Source organism: Argentina anserina, chromosome 7 (genome assembly GCF_933775445.1).
Source record: "Argentina anserina chromosome 7, drPotAnse1.1, whole genome shotgun sequence".
NCBI lineage: Eukaryota > Viridiplantae > Streptophyta > Magnoliopsida > Rosales > Rosaceae > Argentina > Argentina anserina.
In genome coordinates, this window is record NC_065878.1 from 21973651 (window position 1) to 21992665 (window position 19015).

Genomic DNA, 19015 nt, shown 5'->3' on the forward strand with positions numbered 1-19015 from the left:
CATGAATACGTAAAGAGCATGTACTTGTACATGAGTACGTAAATAGTATGTACTTATACATGAATACGTGAATAGTATGTACGTGAACATTAATTTTGTAAAAACTGAAAATTACTGAACAGTAAAACAAGTAAAGGACTTGCTTTCGAAATTGTGGAAAATTATGCTCAGGAATATAAGGTGAGTAAATCTCACTATAACGAGTCTACCCTTCGAGGTGATTCAGGGTTACACTTATTTTAAAAGATCGAATTATGATATGTGTATGATATAGTGGGTCGTGTATCTGTATATATGGTAAAATCGATAGATATATTTGAGTTGCTATATTATGTACTGTCATATTTCTATTTCCAAATGAGCTATTGATAGCAATGATATATATATATATATATATATATATATATATATATTTAATTGAGCATGAGTGGTTTGTTTTTTGTACAATAACATGTGAGGAATGTATTGTACGTGGTTTTAACTTGAATAATATTAAAACATTTTTCTGTCTTCGGACGTGTCGGCATGTCGGAACCTAGCCTTGGCCGGGCGATAGTTACGACACAGTTAGAGCTCTAGTATGTTTGCCGGTGTACTGGCATGAGAGGTAACATATGGGTTACCGGCTTATGAGTACTCATATTTTTAGATATTGGGTAACAGATGGTTGCCCAATGTCTGGCGGCGTACTAGCATGAGGGGTAACCGATGAGTACCCGAGTTTCAAGAGTACCCGTATTATAAATGTATTTGGGTAAATGATAGAGCGTTAATTAAAACGTGTATAATAAACCTTGTAAAACATCATTGTTAGTATAGAATAAGCAGGGATCGTTCAGTCCGGGGAATTGAAGAGAACTCTAAACTTTTAGTGTTAACAAATAATGGGAGGTTTGATATTGATTATTAACTACTAAAATAAAACCTAAATTATTATTTACATGATCGACTTCTCTTTAACAAACTTAAACCAAATTTACCATTACACCACATAATTACAAATTCGAACCTATCATGCATTCTAATTCGACCAATTACATACTTTTTAGAAACCAATACAATTAGAGCCTTAGGGGAACATCTAATCGTGCAAGATTTCAATTAACATTTAGATTGACTTAGGGCCTAATCTAAATTTGCATGCAATCGAATTCAATAACACTTAGGCTAGAAATCAAACAAGATTACATTTAAACACCAAATCTTTGTTAGAGACATATTTCATGTATGGCGTCACCCACCATGGTTTCACATGCAAATTTCCATAAGAACTTCAAAAAAAAAAAAAACAGCCGCCCAGCCGCCTAGGCGGGAAAAAATCGGCCAACCATCTAGCAATGCCGTTTAGCACAAAATCGCTTCGGTCAGGAATCTCCGGGCGCCTAGGCGGCCCTAGGCGGCGATTTTTAGAACATTGTCCGGGAGTATGAACCCCTTTTGCGCAGTTGTATCGGTTTGTCAGGCCAATAGGTGCGGCCTCTTTAGCCCAGAAATTTATGTGGGGACTTAAACAAAAATATAGGACCATCATATCAGCACTTTTTCTATCTACCAAGGAGTTGATGTATGAGAGTGCTCTGAATTTGGAACAGGCGAATAAGACTCGCGGAGGATAGTTGGAAAATAGGGATACTAGAGGAAAATGCAAGGCAATCAGTGTAGGTAACGGGTCCTCAGGACCAAAAGGTGGATCTTGGAAGAGGCCGAGACCCTATTACCATACTCCAGCCAAGACTGCATCTCCATCTGTTAGGACTGCATCTGTTAGACCGATGACATCAGTAAGGTGTTTCGTTCGCAACGAAATGGGACATTACGCCACAATTTGTCTGAAATCAAAGAGAACAGGATGCTTTAAGTGTGGGCAAATGGGACATATGCCTAAAGATTGTACCCACCTCCACATGGTAGACACGAACATCAGAAGAGACAGTTACCAGCGGGCCAAGCTAGAGTGTTTGTAGTGGGTCAGTGTGACACAAGAGTGGAAGGTACTTTATATCTATTTTTGACTACCTTGCTAGAGTACTATTGGAAACTCTCTATGTGTCACTTCACCTCTTGGAGTGTCCCTCGAACTGGAGACTATCTGCAAGGCTTGTCCTATTGTGATTGGAGGTAGAGAATTCTCGGCTTTTTTGATAGTGATTTCGGACCACACCTATGATGTGATCCTAGGAATTGATTGGTTGAGGCCGCAACATGCATTGATTAATTGCTTTGACATAGTAGTATTCTTCCATAGGCCCGGAGAACCAGTGTTTCGTTATCGTTGCCTCAAGTCAGATAATGCCATGAGAATAGGAGTTTTGGCACATGTGGAATCTGTGGATCAGAAAGTAACTATTGCAGACATTGTAGTAGTATCGGAGTATAGTGAGGTGTTCAAAGAGATATCAGGGTTACCTCCTCGGAGAGTTGTAGATTTATGCATAGATGTGGTACCCGGTACAGCGCCAGTGTCAAAGGCGCCGTATAGAATGGGACAAAACGAACTTAAGGAGTTGAATGTGCAGATAGATGAACTATTGGACCAATGGTTTATTAGACCGAGCATCTCGCCTTGTGGTGCACCAGTGTTATTCGTGAAAAAGAAAGATGGTTCTCTGCGGTTATGTGTGGACTACAGGGAACTGAATAAGGTGACCATCAAGAATAGGTATCCCTTGCCTAGGATTGATGACTTGTTCGATCAGTTTAGAGGAGCTACGGTATTCTCTAAGATTGATTTGAGATTCGATTACCATTAACTCAGGGTGAAGGAAGAAGATATATCAAAGACAACTTTCAGGACCCGGTATGGACACTATGAGTTTGTGATCATGCCGTTTGGTCTGACAAATGCACAAGCTATCTTTAGCCCGTACTTGGATGAGTTTGTTGTAGTATTCGTGGATGACATTCTGATATACTCCAAGTCTCAAGAGGAGCATGTGGTGCATCTGAGAACGGTGTTGTAAACCCTAAAGGAAGCATGATTGTATGCCAAACTCGAGAAGTGTGAGTTCTGGAAGGAAGAAGTGAAGTTCCTTGGTCACGTAGTCTCAAAGGATGATGTATTAGTAAACCCGTCAAAAGTGGAGGCAGTGAAGAGTTGGAGACCTCCAAAAGAACCCTACCGAGATTCGTAGTTTCCTTGGTTTGGCAGGATCCTACAGGAGGTTCATTGAAGGGTTTTCTAGCATTGCATCGTCATTGACCAAGTCGACCAAGAAATACGTTCAGTTTGTGTGGAAAAAAGTATGTGAGGAGGCCTTCAACAAACTAAAGACCAGCTTGACCACGGCTCCAGTGTTGACAATTCCCACTAGTGGGGGCGGTTATGTCATTTATAGTGATGCATCGTTCCAAGGCCTACGTTGTGTGTTGATGCAGCATGCAGGAGTGGTTGCGTATGGATCTAGACAGTTAAATGTCTATGAGAAGAACTACCCCACTCACGATCTAGAGCTCGCTGCAGTTGTTTTTTCCCTAAAGATTTGGCAAGAAAGGAAAGTTAGCTCCGAGATATGTTGGGTCCTTTGAAATTCTCGAGAAGGTAGGAGAATTAGCATATCGACTAGCCTGGCCTACTAGCATGTCTGGCATTCACAACGTCTTCCACATTTCTATGTTGAGGAGGTATGTACCAGATGAGTCACATGTGATTGATCATATCTCCATAGAGGTGATGGAGAATGCCACATTTGTTATTTAGCCAGTTCGTATTCTGAATAGATCCACAAAGAAGCTTCAGAGGAAAGAAGTAGAGCTAGTCAAGGTGTTGTGGAGCCATCATGATGAGGGCGATGCCTCTTGGGAACTAGAGTCTGATATGAAGACAAGATATCCGCAGTTGTTTGTTGAGTAGAGAACTTGAATTTCGAGACGAAATTCCTTTAAGGGGGTAGATTGTAATGACCCGATTTGTTTCGGGATTAAATTATATGAATTCTTAGAAATTAATAATGTAATAACCCCAATTTTTCAAAACGATATTTGATTTGAAGTAAATTCTATAAAGTTTTGAAATTCATTTAAATCGAATTTGATTTGTTTGCAAACGTTACGAAACGGAAACGGAAGCGTTCCGAGAACGTTTAATAAGAAAACGTTACGTTTCCGAACGAATTTATCGACTTTTATTCCGTCGCTCGGTTTCAAAAACTTCCTTCACGAAAGTTGTAGAGCTCGTCGATACGAGTTCGTGGATATGTGACGCGTTCAAAACGGACATCGTACGTAAAAGTTATTCACGTCGGAAGTTAGTTTCCGATTTGGAAACTAGTATAAAAAGGAATTTTTCTTACTAGGGTTTCCATAACAGGAAACCCCTCAGTTTCTCTCCGCCTCCCTCTCACTATCTCTCTCTCTCTCACCCGACCCTCTCTTCCTCCCTCCCTGCCGAATCGCTCCCTCCCCGATCACCACCCTCAGACCTTCGTGGCTTGCACCGCCACTCTCTACGGCCTTGCGAGCTCCCCCGCAAACGACCCCGAGTCCTCCGCACCGTGCCTCGCCGCCACGAGCTTCGACCAGAACCAAGCTCGGAGCTTACCGCCGCTCCTCGCATCGTCACCGACGAAGATAGGGCACGAGGACTAGCTCGCTGTCGCCGCTTCTCCTACTCCACCTGCGACCAAGCAAGGCGCGGATCGAAGCACCATCACGCCCTCGGCTCTATTCGACTCCGCCGTGCTCACGAGCCTCTCCGGTGGTCCACACGGCATCGCTGCACCCCCACAAGGTAAGGGTTCGATTGATAGATCGATTGATGTGCTTGATTGTTGAATCGGAGTTGTTTTGGGAGAAATCGAAGGAGGAGGAGATTTAGGGTTACCGCCGCCTAGAGGCGGCGCGTGGGAGCGAGTAGGGTAGCATAGGAGGGATCTGAAGTTGTAGGAAGGAAGAGGAGAAGGGATTGGACCCGGCGGTGGCGTGATACGCGCCGTTGGGGGTGTCGGCGCGTGGGCCCCACGCGCGGCCGGCCGGAGGTGGCCCGTGTGAGGCGGTGGGAACAGTTTTGACAGAAGGGCATTTTGGTAATTTACTGTGTACGGTAAATGTAAATGTAATTTTTATTTACTACGGTAAATGTAATTAAATTTTACCTTCGGTAAATGTAAATATAAATTACTTTCAGTAAATGTAAAAAGTAATTTTGTGAAAGGGTAATTTAGTAAATTTTATTTACTGAATTTGTATTTACATTTAAATCGTACGTATACGTACAGAAATACGTATTAATATTTATACGAACAGAAATACGTATTAATATTTATACGTACAGAAATACGTATATAATATTTATACGTACAGAAATACGTATTAATATTTATACGTACAGAAATACGTAGTAATATTTATACGTACAGAAATACGTATATAATATTTATACGTACAGAAATATGTATACAGTTTTTATACGTACAGAAATACGTATATAATATTTATACGTACAGAAATACGTATTAATTGCATATTTGTACAGTATCCGGGAATAGTAACAGTGAATAGTACCACTGAACAGTAACTTCGTAAAACCGAAAATTGCTGAACAGTAACCGATTATTACTGTTTCGGCATTTAAAGGTTACGAAACGATTCTAAATTCTTTTCTTATCTTTTCAAGGTGATCGTTAAACCGAGGAAAAGAATTATCATCGGGAATTGTGGAATTACGCTCGAGTCGTTAAGGTGAGTAAAATCTCACTGAATTACGAATCTACCCTCGTGGTGATTCAACATTTTTGCAAGTGTGTTTATCAAATGAATTACAACATGTATATAATTTAGTGGACTACATATATACAGTATAATGGTAATAAGTACATATATATATAGTTCATTAAATTACGTACTGTTATTAATTCATTAAAAATAGTCATCTCGATGACGGAAGTTTGTGAATTGAGCATGTGTGGTGAAATATGACATGTATAAGATATAGTGGAATATATATATATTGTATAAATGGTAAATAAGTACGAATATATATAGTTTGCTATATAATATACTGTTATGATTTTATTGTGATTCTATTGAGCATGTGATTTGAATTGTACAATATGATGTGAGATTATTGTACGTGGTTTTTAACATTGAGATTGTTAAAATGTGAATTGTCTTCGGACCTGATTTTTGGTACAATATGATGTGAGATTATTGTACGTGTTTGGCAAGTCGAAACCTAGCCTTTGGCCGGGCGAAAGTTACGATACAGTTAGAGCTCTAGTCTGTCTGCCTTAGTACTGCATGTGAGGTAACGGGTGGTTATCTGCTCATGGGTACTCAGTTTATTTTGGATATTGGGTAGCGGGTGGCTATCCAATATCAACGGTGTATTACGAGAGGGGTAACAGATGTGTACCAGCGTTCTTGGTACCCGTATTATAAATGCATTGGGTAACCAGAAGGGTTACTTAATTTCCTCATGAGCGTTTTATTTCATATTTCTTTGGGTCAACCAGATGGGCTGACCATTGGCTCATGAGGGCATTTATATTTGTTGTTTTGTGATCTTTCGTATATTTTGATATGCGAATTATATTTTGATTTTACTCATACGAGCTATAAGCTTACCGGGTTTGTGTTTACAATCCCGGTGCACCAATTCGATGGTGTAGGGGATAATTCCGCAGGTGCTAATTAGTGGAGGTTGAGTGACGACTACAGAGGCTCGAAGTCGTTCGTATCCTACTTGTGGTGAGGTTTTAGCGTGGATTTGTGTGTGAGAAGTTGTGTAATTTCATTTGTGAGATTTGTGAGTGATTTGTGAGGATTATTACATTTCCATTTTATGTATGGATTATAAATTTGGGTTGTAATAATTGGTTGTCTGAGTTGTATTGAGAACTCAGAATTGATCCGCTGATACACTTAATGATTTCGATTTATTTGGGATTATTTTGTGTTTAACGACTCGAGAATTTGGAGTTTTTAAGCTCGAAATTTTGGGGTCGTTACAGTTGGTATCAGAGCCTAAGTGCGTATTTGGCGATTATCAATATCATCCGGGAGTGATGATCCGACTGCAGGCGGGCACCCATCACATGCTCCTCGGTATTGATATGTCGTCGGGTACGCGAGAGTGTTTTAGGAGCCATACCTGATGGTTTGGTCCTCTGAGAAGTATCGTGATGATACTTCTATGATTCATCTTATCCTGAAATTTCATGTTAATACCTATTGAATCTGTTTTAGTTGAATTCGAGATTTCACAAGTATTGACTAAGTGTTTCGTTGTTTGAAGGTGATGAACGCTGATAAGGGCCGAGGACAGGGCCGAGGACGGGCGAGAGGCCGAGGTCGAGGTAGGACCACAGGCCGAGTCCGCAACGTGGAGAACCTTTATGAGGAGGCTGCTCCACAGGAAGAGCAGGTAGGCCGAGGTCGAGGTAGGACCACAGGTCGAGTCCGCAACGTGGAGAACCTTTATGAGGAGGCTGCTCCACAGGAAGAGCAGGTTGAGCCTGTTGCTGCGGTTAGAGATGATGGACGAGTGCTGAAGCTGATCAAGGATATTAGTGCACTGTCAGCTCCGACCTTTCATGGGGGACTAGATCATATGGTAGCTGACCATTGGATCGAGGGTATGGAGACTTATTTTGAGATGATAGAGTGCACAGAGATTGAGAAGAGAAAGATAGCTACATTCTTTCTCAAGGGTGATGCTCTAGATTGGTGGAAGAGCATGAGACAGACTGTGGATGTGTCTACATTCACATGGGGAGGTTTCACCACCATATTCCGAGAGAAGTATTTTCCAGCCTCAGTACAGGAGGACTTAGAGTTGGAGTTTCTGGCATTGGTACAGGGAGTCATGACCATTAGAGAGTATGATGCTCGATTCTCGCAGCTGTATTGGTATGTCAGGCCTATGGGTACGACTGCTTTAGCTCAGAAGTATCTACGTGGGCTGAAACAAGAGTACAAGACCATGATATCAGTCCTTTGCCTGACTACCAGGGAGCAGATATTTGAGAGTGCTATGAGCTTGGAGCAAGCAGAGAAGACTCAAGCAGGTGATGTGGGGAACAGAGATGCAAAGGGGAAAGGCAAGGCAATCTATACGGGCAGTGAGCACTCAGGGCCGAAGGATAGGTCATGGAAGAGGCCAAGACCCCACTATCAGGCCCCGACAAGGGCGCCACCCCTAGCTATCAGAGCAGCACCAGTCAGACCATTAGCAGCAGTGAGGTGTTATAGCTGCAATGAGATGGGACATTACGCCTCAGCATGTCCGAAACCGAAGAGAGCAGGCTGCCACCGGTGCGGGCAAGTGGGACACATAGCTCGAGATTGTACCCGACCACTTCCGGGTAGGCAGGAACGGCCGCAGAGACAGCTACCAGCGGGCCAAGCTAGAGTGTTCGCAGTGGGCCAGCGAGACACATGAGTGGAATGTACATTATCATTGTTTGACTACCTTGCTAGAGTATTGTTTGATACGGGAGCATCGCATTCATTCATTGCTAGTTCAGTGGTGGAGATGCTAGGATTGATTCCTACACCTCTTGGGGACGCCTTATGTGTCACTTCACCCCTTGGAGTGTCACTTGAGTTAGAGACAATCTGCAAAGCTTGTCCTATTTTGATTGGAAGTAGAGAGTTCTCTGCTTCGTTGATTGTGATTCCGGACCACACTTATGATGTGATCTTGGGTATTGATTGGTTGAGACCACAGCATGCTGTGATTGATTGTTTTGACATGGTAGTGTCCTTTCATAGACCCGGAGAGCCAGTGTTTCGTTACCGTTGCCTCAAGTCTGATAACGCCATGAGATCAGGAGTTTTGGCACATGTGGAGTCAGTGGATCAGAAAGTATCTATCGCGGACATTGTGGTAGTATCTGAGTTTGGTGAAGTGTTCCAAGAGATACTAGGGCTACCTCCTCGAAGAGTGGTAGATTTCTGCATTGATGTAGTACCCGGTACAGCACCTGTGTCAAAGGCGCCATATAGAATGGGGCAGAATGAACTTAAGGAGCTGAAGGTGCAGATTGATGAACTATTAGACCAAGGGTTCATTAGACCTAGCGTTTCACCTTGGGGAGCACCTGTTTTGTTCGTGAAGAAGAAAGATGGTTCTCTGCGGTTATGTGTGGACTACAGAGAGCTGAACAAGGTGACCATCAAGAATAGGTATCCCTTACCTAGGATTGATGACTTGTTCGATCAGCGAAAGTTACGATACAGTTAGAGCTCTAGTCTGTCTGCCTTAGTACTGCATGTGAGGTAACGGGTGGTTATCTGCTCATGGGTACTCAGTTTATTTTGGATGCTGGGTAGCGGGTGGCTATCCAATATCAACGGTGTATTACGAGAGGGGTAACAGATGTGTACCAGCGTTCTTGGTACCCGTATTATAAATGCATTGGGTAACCAGAAGGGTTACTTAATTTCCTCATGAGCGTTTTATTTCATATTTCTTTGGGTCAACCAGATGGGCTGACCATTGGCTCATGAGGGCATTTATATTTGTTGTTTTGTGATCTTTCGTATATTTTGATATGCGAATTATATTTTGATTTTACTCATACGAGCTATAAGCTTACCGGGTTTGTGTTTACAATCCCGGTGCACCAATTCGATGGTGTAGGGGATAATTCCGCAGGTGCTGATTAGTGGAGGTTGAGTGACGACTACAGAGGCTCGAAGTCGTTCGTATCCTACTTGTGGTGAGGTTTTAGCGTGGATTTGTGTGTGAGAAGTTGTGTAATTTCATTTGTGAGATTTGTGAGTGATTTGTGAGGATTATTACATTTCCATTTTATGTATGGATTATAAATTTGGGTTGTAATAATTGGTTGTCTGAGTTGTATTGAGAACTCAGAATTGATCCGCTGATACACTTAATGATTTCGATTTATTTGGGATTATTTTGTGTTTAACGACTCGAGAATTTGGAGTTTTTAAGCTCGAAATTTTGGGGTCGTTACAAATAAATTTTGTAAATTTAATAAACCACATTTATTTCGCTTCCCGACGTTCTCGAAATCGAAAACGGAACCTTATTCGGAAAACTAAATTGGAAAAACGTTACGTTTCCGGCAAAAACTTCATTCACGAAAGTTGTAGAGTTCGTCGAAACGAGTTCATTGACACGTCACACGTTCTAATCGGATGTCGTACGTGAAAGTTATTAGCGACGGAAGTTAGTTTCCGATTTTGGAAAAGGATATAAAAAGAAATTATGAAAGCCTAGGGTTTCCAATTTCAGAAACCCTCACCTTCTCTCTCTCTCCTCTCCCCCGCAGCTTCCCTCTCTCCTCGACTCTCAAAATCGCTTCCGGCGATCTCCCAAACCAGGCCGCCGTGGCTCTCACCGCCGGCCCCAGAAGAGTCACACGGTCCACAACAACAAACCCTGACCTCAACACGCCGCCCCACGCCGCGAAGCTCAACCGGCAACACGAAGATTCTGTAGAAACCGTCGCCGTCCAAGCTGCTCCTCTAGCGACGCCAATATACGAGGCTAGCACGTCTCCACCTGCTCCTCATCTCTGGTGCCACCTGCGAGGCGATCGGAGCTCGAATCGCGTCGCCTCCTCACCCCTCTGCTCAAACTCGACCGCCTCTTGGTTCAAGCTCCTCCGGCGACGTTCCGGTGGTTTCAAGGCTCAATCGAGGTAAGGGTTGGCTTAATGTGATGGTTGTGTTTGATTGTGAGTGATTTGATTCGATTTGGTGGAGAATCGGAGGTGGAGGGAGGACCGCCGCCTTAGGCGGCGCGTGAGGGGAGGTAAGATGGGCTAGAGGCAGCCTTGGAACGTGGAAGGGGAGGAGAGGAAGAAAGGTGAGGTTTCGGGCGGCGGTGGGCAAGCCACGTGCTGCCACTTTGGGGGAGGCGCGTGAGCGCCACGCGCTGTCGCCGGAGGTGGCGCGTGAACAGTGATTTTTCAAACAGTAAATTTTTGTAAAAAAAAAAGGTGATTTCTGTACGGTGAATGTAAAAAATAATTTACGTACAGTAATGGTAAAAGTACTTTTCTGAAAAGTAAATTGGTGATTTGTATTTACTGGAACTGTATTTACAATGGAATAGTACATGGGTATACATGAATACGTAAATAGTATGTAGTTATACAGTAATACGTGAATATTATGTACGTGCACAATAACACGTGAATAGTATGTATATGAACAGTAATTTCGTAAAAACCGAAAATTGCTGAACAGTAAAACATTATTACTGTTTTGGCATTTGAGGTTTTACGTAACGTTTCTAATCACATCTTATTCAATCTAGGTGATCCACGAAACCAGTAAAGGACTTGCTTTCAGAATTGTGGAAAATTACGCTAAGGAATAAAAGATGAGTAAATCTCACTATGACGAGTCTACTATTTGAGGTGATTCAGAGTTACACTTATTTTAAAAAATCGAATTATGATATGTATATGATATAATGGGTCGTGTATGTGTATATATAGTAAAATCGATACATATATTTTAGTTGCTATATTATGTACTGTCATATTTTTATTTCCAAATGAGCTATTGATAACAATGATATATATATATATATATATATATATATATATTTAATTGAGCATGAGTGTTTGTTTTTTGTACAATAACATGTGAGGAATGTATTGTACGTGGTTTTAACTTGAGTTATGTTAAACCGTTTTTCTGTCTTCGGACCTGTCTTCGGACGTGTCGGCATGTCGAAACCTAGCCTTGGCCGGGCAACAGTTACGATACAGTTATAGCTCTAGTCTATCTGCCGGTGTACTGGCATGAGAGGTAACATATGGGTTACCGGCTTAAGAGTACCCATATTTTTGGATATTGGGTAACACATGGTTGCCTAATGTCTGGCTGCGTACTAGCATGAGGGGTAACATATGAGTACCCGAGTCTCATGAGTACCCGTATTATAAATGTATTTGGGTAAAGATATGGGTTGCCCGATTTCTCATGAGAACTTATATTTTCAAATATTATTGGATAACCAGATGGGCCGTCCAATGACTCATGAGTACATTATTATTAAATGTTTTCAATATTTTCTTCTGTATTTATATGCTAGCTATATTGTTGTTTTACTTATACGAGCTGCAAAACTTACTGGGTTTGTGTTTACAATCTCAGTGCACCTATTCGATGGTGTAGGGGATAGTTCTACATGTATGGATTAGCAAAATTGATGGACTACTCTGAAGACTTCGAAGTTTCTTTATTTTTTTTTGTGGTGAGGATTGTGAGGATTTTACATTTCCATTTGAAATAATGCTTGAATTTTAAATTGGTTTTGTAATAATCCATTTGACTGAGTTGTACCATGAACTCAGTAATGATACGCTGTAACGATAAGATGATTTTGATTTATAGAGATTGTTTTTGAGTTTTGATGGCTTCGATTTCGTGACAATTAAGTCCGTTAGAGTTTCTAGTTGCTTGTTGTAAGCAACTTTGCCGACCACCCCTTATATGCAAACCAATATAGATAAAAGTCACATATCTTTTTTACTTACTATAGTTATACCATAGTCAACTCTTAAATTTCTTAAATTAATTATTGATTTATTTTTACCATGTGTTAATAATTAATCTTGATAACTATGGTTATAGCATAGTTAATCTAAGACACATGGCTTTCATCTAAGTGTGTGGGCATGAGGGTAGTCAAAAAATGTGGTCGGCAAATTTCTTGTAATACGATTGTAAGAGCAATACAACATAAATTTTCTATGTTTTCTTAGCTTCTTCGTTAGTCAAGTTAATTGTTGGAAGAAGAAGATTAGATTTGATGTTACATATGCTAAGAACTTTAGGGACAACAAACTGAACTTGACACCAAAAAAAACTGTGTCGAACTACTTCTAAGCTGGCAGATTAATCGCCAAGATAAAAATAAGGGGTATTTTAATATATATACCTAATTTTTAAAAGCTTTTTAAAGATAAATCCACCTATTGTTTTCTTCATGATGCACTTACTTATAACGATCTTTTAAATCTAAATTACAAAATATCACTATTAAAAGCTGATATAAATTAGTAATTATTCAATTAGTAAATTGTGTTCTCATTAATTACCTTAATTATAGATTTTCTTTTACTCATCATAAATTTAGAAAGAATGAAGTATTTTCTTAATTACATATCTATAATTTAGAAGTTTTCAAAAAAAAAAATTAAAATCAATTCAAAATCGAAATCACTTTATGGTGATTTGAACTTTCCTTTATATATATATATATATATATATTTTTTATAATTTATAATTTCATAGGTAGTTTTGTTCATTTTAGCCATTTGTTTACAACCTTAATTTGAGGTAGAGATATAAGTTTTTTTAATTCCTATTTAGTAGGTTTTTTATTTTTAATTACAACCTAAAAATTAGTTATGTATTTATATAGCTAACATCTCTTATACTAATGTTTACATCAACCTGTTTGTTCGTTATTTTTATCATTGCAAATATCTTTTTCATAGGTTGAATTTGAAATTAATACTAATATACATGTTTCTATTTATTAGGTAATATTAGAGAGTGAAAAAAAAGAAAAGTTGAAAGGACTAGAACAAATGGTTTACCACACGAAAATTAATGGTACAATGATACGAAAAGATTTTTTTTAAAAAAAACATATATATTATTTCCCCTCAAAAGAGAAAACATTTATATCATATATAAGTATATAACATACGTACCTTATTGGTAGATTTAAAAAATTGAAGAAAAACGACGAATGATAAAAGTACACAACAAATTTTGTTTTCTCTAGTATAATCTATAAAAGTTGGGGTAGTGTTTTTATTCTGAAATTCTCATAAGAGCTATATAAAGAACATTTTCTATAAAAAAAATTGAAATCAAATTTTTCAACAATTTAAACTAATGAAAATTCAATGGAATGATTGAATTAAACATATACATACAATAAATAGATGCTACGATTAAACAAACTAAAATAATTAAAAGGGCAAAATAAGCTTGTAGAAAAAACAATTTGGGTTTAGATTGAAAAAATATTTGGGTGTTGATTGGCTCTAACATTGGATATATCTCAAATTTTCACTTAAAATGGTAATCAAAACAAGAAGACATGCATTTTCAGTAGTCACAGAATCACAGATGCATACAAGACACAAATAAAATTAGATGTGGCTCCATCTCAAATCCCAACAAAACATGTTTTGTTGTTAAAAGAGATGAAACCTAGTTAACCTACCCCGGGGGGGGGGGAGAGAGAGAGAGAGAGAGAGAGAGAGCTTTAAGACGATTATACTACTTGTATAAATACAAGTACTTATAAGAATAAGCCGCATCGAAATTAATAGATGGACTGTGGCGTTGAAGCTTTGTGTTCTAGATGCAGTGGCATTCAAGCTTACCCAGAAAAGCAGAACTGAATGATCTGTTAAAAGCACTATAATGCTTGTGAAAGCATTTGGTGTGTAGCCTTTGAAAGGAACATTAATATGAGCTGGAGCCTGGATTAGCCGACCTAGCTAAGCCTTGTTATATCTAGGTTTAGCATATGTAGCTGGGGATCATGGAGTACTTGGCTAGCTAGGGCTAGAGCTTCGATCGAACGTCGACCCATCCAAGCATCCCCAGATGCCATGTAGGTACTTGTCATTTGGTTAACGGTTTGAGAATTTAAAGCTAGGTCGATATCGAATTAATCGAATCGATATGGTAGCTATATGTATGGATCGATTATTGACTATTGATGAATGGAGTTACGATGGTCCAGCTAAGGTAAGCTAGGGAACGTTCAGAGTGCTGGTGCAGCCTTATTGTGTAACAGAGACTTGAGAGAGGAACAGTATAAATTAAGCAGTATGGGAAATGGCGAGCAATTGTCGTCTCCTTCTCTGTGTGTATGTATAGCAATCACGAGTATGGAATAGGGTCAAAACCCCAAACTTCATGTGGATTTAGTGATCACTGTCATGCTAGTAATTAACAGAAGTGTAGCACTCATATATATATACATGGACTTCTGCGCTACAAGAATTGATGTTACTTGTCGCCAAGCTTGGATACAATAATTCGCCTTTGATCCAAGAAAGATGAGCATTCAATTTTCTCTAGTAATTGTTTTTTGGAAATTAATTTTCTTTAGTAATTGATGCATTCATAAACTACCAAGACCTTCAAACAATATCAATACTAAAATAAATTGTAACCCATCACTTATGACTTGACGAATTTTGTTTTACCTTCAAATGTTGAAAATTGTAAGTGCATAAAATTTAGAATGATGACGTACTCACATGAAAAACTAAAACTATAAAGAAACACTTTCAGTACAAGCACGCATTGCAAATTGTTACTAATCTACTCGTTAATAATCTATTATTGTAATAACCCGATTTTTCGAAATGAGTATTGGATAGTTTGTAAGATTTTAAATTTGTGAAATTTATATAAACGAATTTTGATTTCTTGCGAAGCAGTATATCGTAAACGGAAACATTATCGAAACGTTTAATTAGAAAAACGATACGTTTCCGCGACATAAAAATTGAATTTCATTTTGTCGCTCGTTTGAGAAAACTTTCTTCACGGAAGTTGTAGAGCTCGTCGATGCGAGTTCGTAGACACATCATGTGTTCGAATCGGACGTCGAACGCGAAAGTTATTAACGACGGAAGTTAGTTTCTGATTTGGAAAAAGAGTATAAAAGGAAAAATTGTGGGATTAGGGTTTCCATTTTCGGAAACCCTTCACCCCGCCTCCATTTCTCACTTTCTCTCTCTTCTCTCTCGTTCTCTCCCCCGATCGCCCTCCCTCTCTCCGAAAGATCCACACCGGCGATCTGCACCTCCGACCGGACGTGTCCCACACCGCCAGGCTCAAGACCATCGCGCGGCCCACCTCAACTACCCTAGAGCTCGATGCGCCGTGCCTCGCCGCCATGAAGACACCCGAGCCTCGCGTGATCGCCTCCACCGTTTGAACAGCGCCTCCATCGACGCAAGCACACGGCTCTCACCCCTCTCCACCCTCCGACATCGCAGGTGAGCGATTGCGATGCTATTCGAGCCGTGACAAGCCCCCTCGAAGGATCGAGCACCGCCGACGATCCATTCCGCTCCAACGAGGTTCCACCGTACGATCTAGGTAAGATTTGAGGTGATTGATGTTGGTATGTGATTGTGTAATGATTTTGGTTGATTTTGGGTTGGAATTGTGGAGATCGGAGGAGGATTTGATGAAGGGGGATACCGCCGCCTTAGGCGGCACGTGAGGTAGCGTGGAGGAGGTGAGGAGCGGCGTGATGCCGCAGGAAGATAGAGGAGAGGGAGAGGAGGAGAAATTGGGCGGCGGTGGTGTCATACGCGCCGTTGTTGGTGTCGACGCGTGTGCCCACGCGCTGCCACAATGCGGTCGCCGGTGAGTGGCGCGTGTAACCCACGCGCCGCCACGTGCGGCGGCGCGTGAACAGTAATTCCGAGAAGGGTAATTTTGTAATTTATTGTTACGTACGGTAAATGTAAAAAGGTAAATTACATACGGTAAATGTAAATTTTATTTACATTCGGTAAATGTAAATTTAAATTACTTTTAGTAAAGGTAAAAAGTAATTTTGGAAGGGTAATACGGTAATTATTATTTATTGAGACAGTACATACATTTGAATAGTATTTATACGTACAGAAATACGTAAACAGTATGTACTCGTACAACGATACGTATTGGATGTGTATTTGTACATTAATACATAAATAGTAAATATGTGAATAGTAACCGTGAATAAAAACAGCGAACAGTAACACTGAATAGTGATAGTGAACAATAAATTCGTAAAACCGAAAATTGCTGAACAGTATCCGATTATTACTGTTTCGGCATTTAAAGGTTTACGAAATGTTTTTAAATTCTTTTCTTATCTTTTCAAGGTGATCGATAAATCAAGGAAATGAATTATCTTCGGAAATTGTGGAATTACGCTCGAGTCGATAAGGTGAGTAAAATCTCACATATTTACGAATCTACCCTTGCGGTGATTCCAAGATTTTTGCAAGAGTTTTAAATATTGAAATACGACATGTATACAATATAGTGGAATATATATATATATATATATTGTATAAATGGTAATAAGAACATATATATATATATGTAGTTTGCTATATTATATACTGTTATGAATTCATCTGAAATTAGTCATTTCGATGACGAGCATGTGAATTAGTTTGTACATGACTTTAATATGAAGTTTGTTAAACGTTTTGTCTTCGGACGTGTTTATAAATTATGACGTATATATGATATAGTGGAGTATATATGTATTGTATTAATGGTAAATAAATACATATATATATATATATATATAGTTTGCTATATAAGATACTGTTATGATTTTATCGTGATGATGTCATATTGATGACAAGATTTTATCGAGCATGTGATTTTGATTTGTACAATATGATGTGAGATTATTGTACGTGATTTAACATGGAGATTGTCAAAATGTGATTTGTCTTCGGACCTGATGTTTGGTACAATATGATGTGAGATTATTGTACGTGTTTGGCAAGTCGAAACCTAGCCTTTGGCCGGGCGAAAGTTACGATACAGTTAGAGCTGTAGTCTGTCTGCCGTAGTACTGCATGTGAGGTAACGGGTGGTTATCTGCTCATGGGTACTCAAATTGTTTTGGATGTTGGGTAGCGGGTGGCTATCCAATATCAGCGGTGTATTACGAGAGGGGTAACAGATGTGTACCAGCGTTCTTGGTACCCGTATTATAAATGCATTTGGGTAACCAGAAGGGTTACTTAATTTATCATGAGCGTTTCATTTCATATTTCTCTGGGACAACCAGATGGGCCGTCCATTGACTCATGAGGGCATTTATATTTGTTGATTTGTGATTTTTCGTATATCTTGATATGCGAATTATATTTTCATTTTACTCATACGAGCTATAAGCTTACCGGGTTTGTGTTTACAATCCCGGTGCACCAATTCGATGGTGTAGGGGATAATTCCACAGGTGTTGATTAGTAGAGATCGAGTGACGACTCCGGTGACTCGAAGTCGTTCGTATCCTGCTTGTGGTGAGGTTTCTAGCGTAGATTTGAGTGTGAGAATTGGTGTGGATTTATTGTGAGTTTTGTGAGAGATTGTGAGGATTATTACATTTCCATCTTATGTAATGTTGAATTATAAATTTAGGTTGTAATAATTGGTTTTCTAAGTTGTATTGAGAACTCAGTAATGATCCGCTGTGCATTTTAAATAATTTCGATTTCATTGAGATTGTTTTGGTATTCTAACGACTTTGAAATTTTGAGTTTTTAAACTTGAAATTTTGGGGTCGTTACAACTATACTCTTTCTGTCTATTGGTTGATATAGTAGCGGCTATTAATTTCAAAAGAACTCCATGCATAATTGATGAGCTACTAAATTGGTGTAAAAATGATGACATTTAATAGTTTCATATAGACAGCAGAATTGAATCACAGGCTGGCCTGTGTGTATCGTTAGGTGTGCAGCTATATGTCGTTCTTCTGGTTATGAAAATTAGTAAAACGCAATTCTAGTAAATATTCTCTTTCTTTGCGTGAGTCATATACTCATATATGCATGCAGCGGGAGCCGAGGCCATTGCTCTAGTATTCATAATTTGGATCGATCCATACTGTTGGCTTTACGAAAAGCCATGCCAATTCCTCAAGCCTATGCAGAAGGTAAAAAGGAGTAGGAGAATTTCTTTATACACCCAATATGTATTCTCACCAAGTCACAACAGATATGACTCGATCACAATCTTTACGGCGAATTACCATCTTCTGGTAATTGCAACGAAACATGTGTGATTACTCCTAATTAGCATTCGCGCACGAACAGTCGAATTAACAAGCGGGAAGAAGTAAGAACGCAAATGCTTCATCATAATTCATAAAAGGCCAAGGTTTAATATATGGAAGCACGTAATCATTTCTCATTAATTAGCATAAGCTAGTGATCATAGGAATGCATAGATGAATGGCAGATTCAAAGCTGAATTATGAGGACAGCCTATTGAATCCTACTAATATAAGGTTTGCAAGCTATTA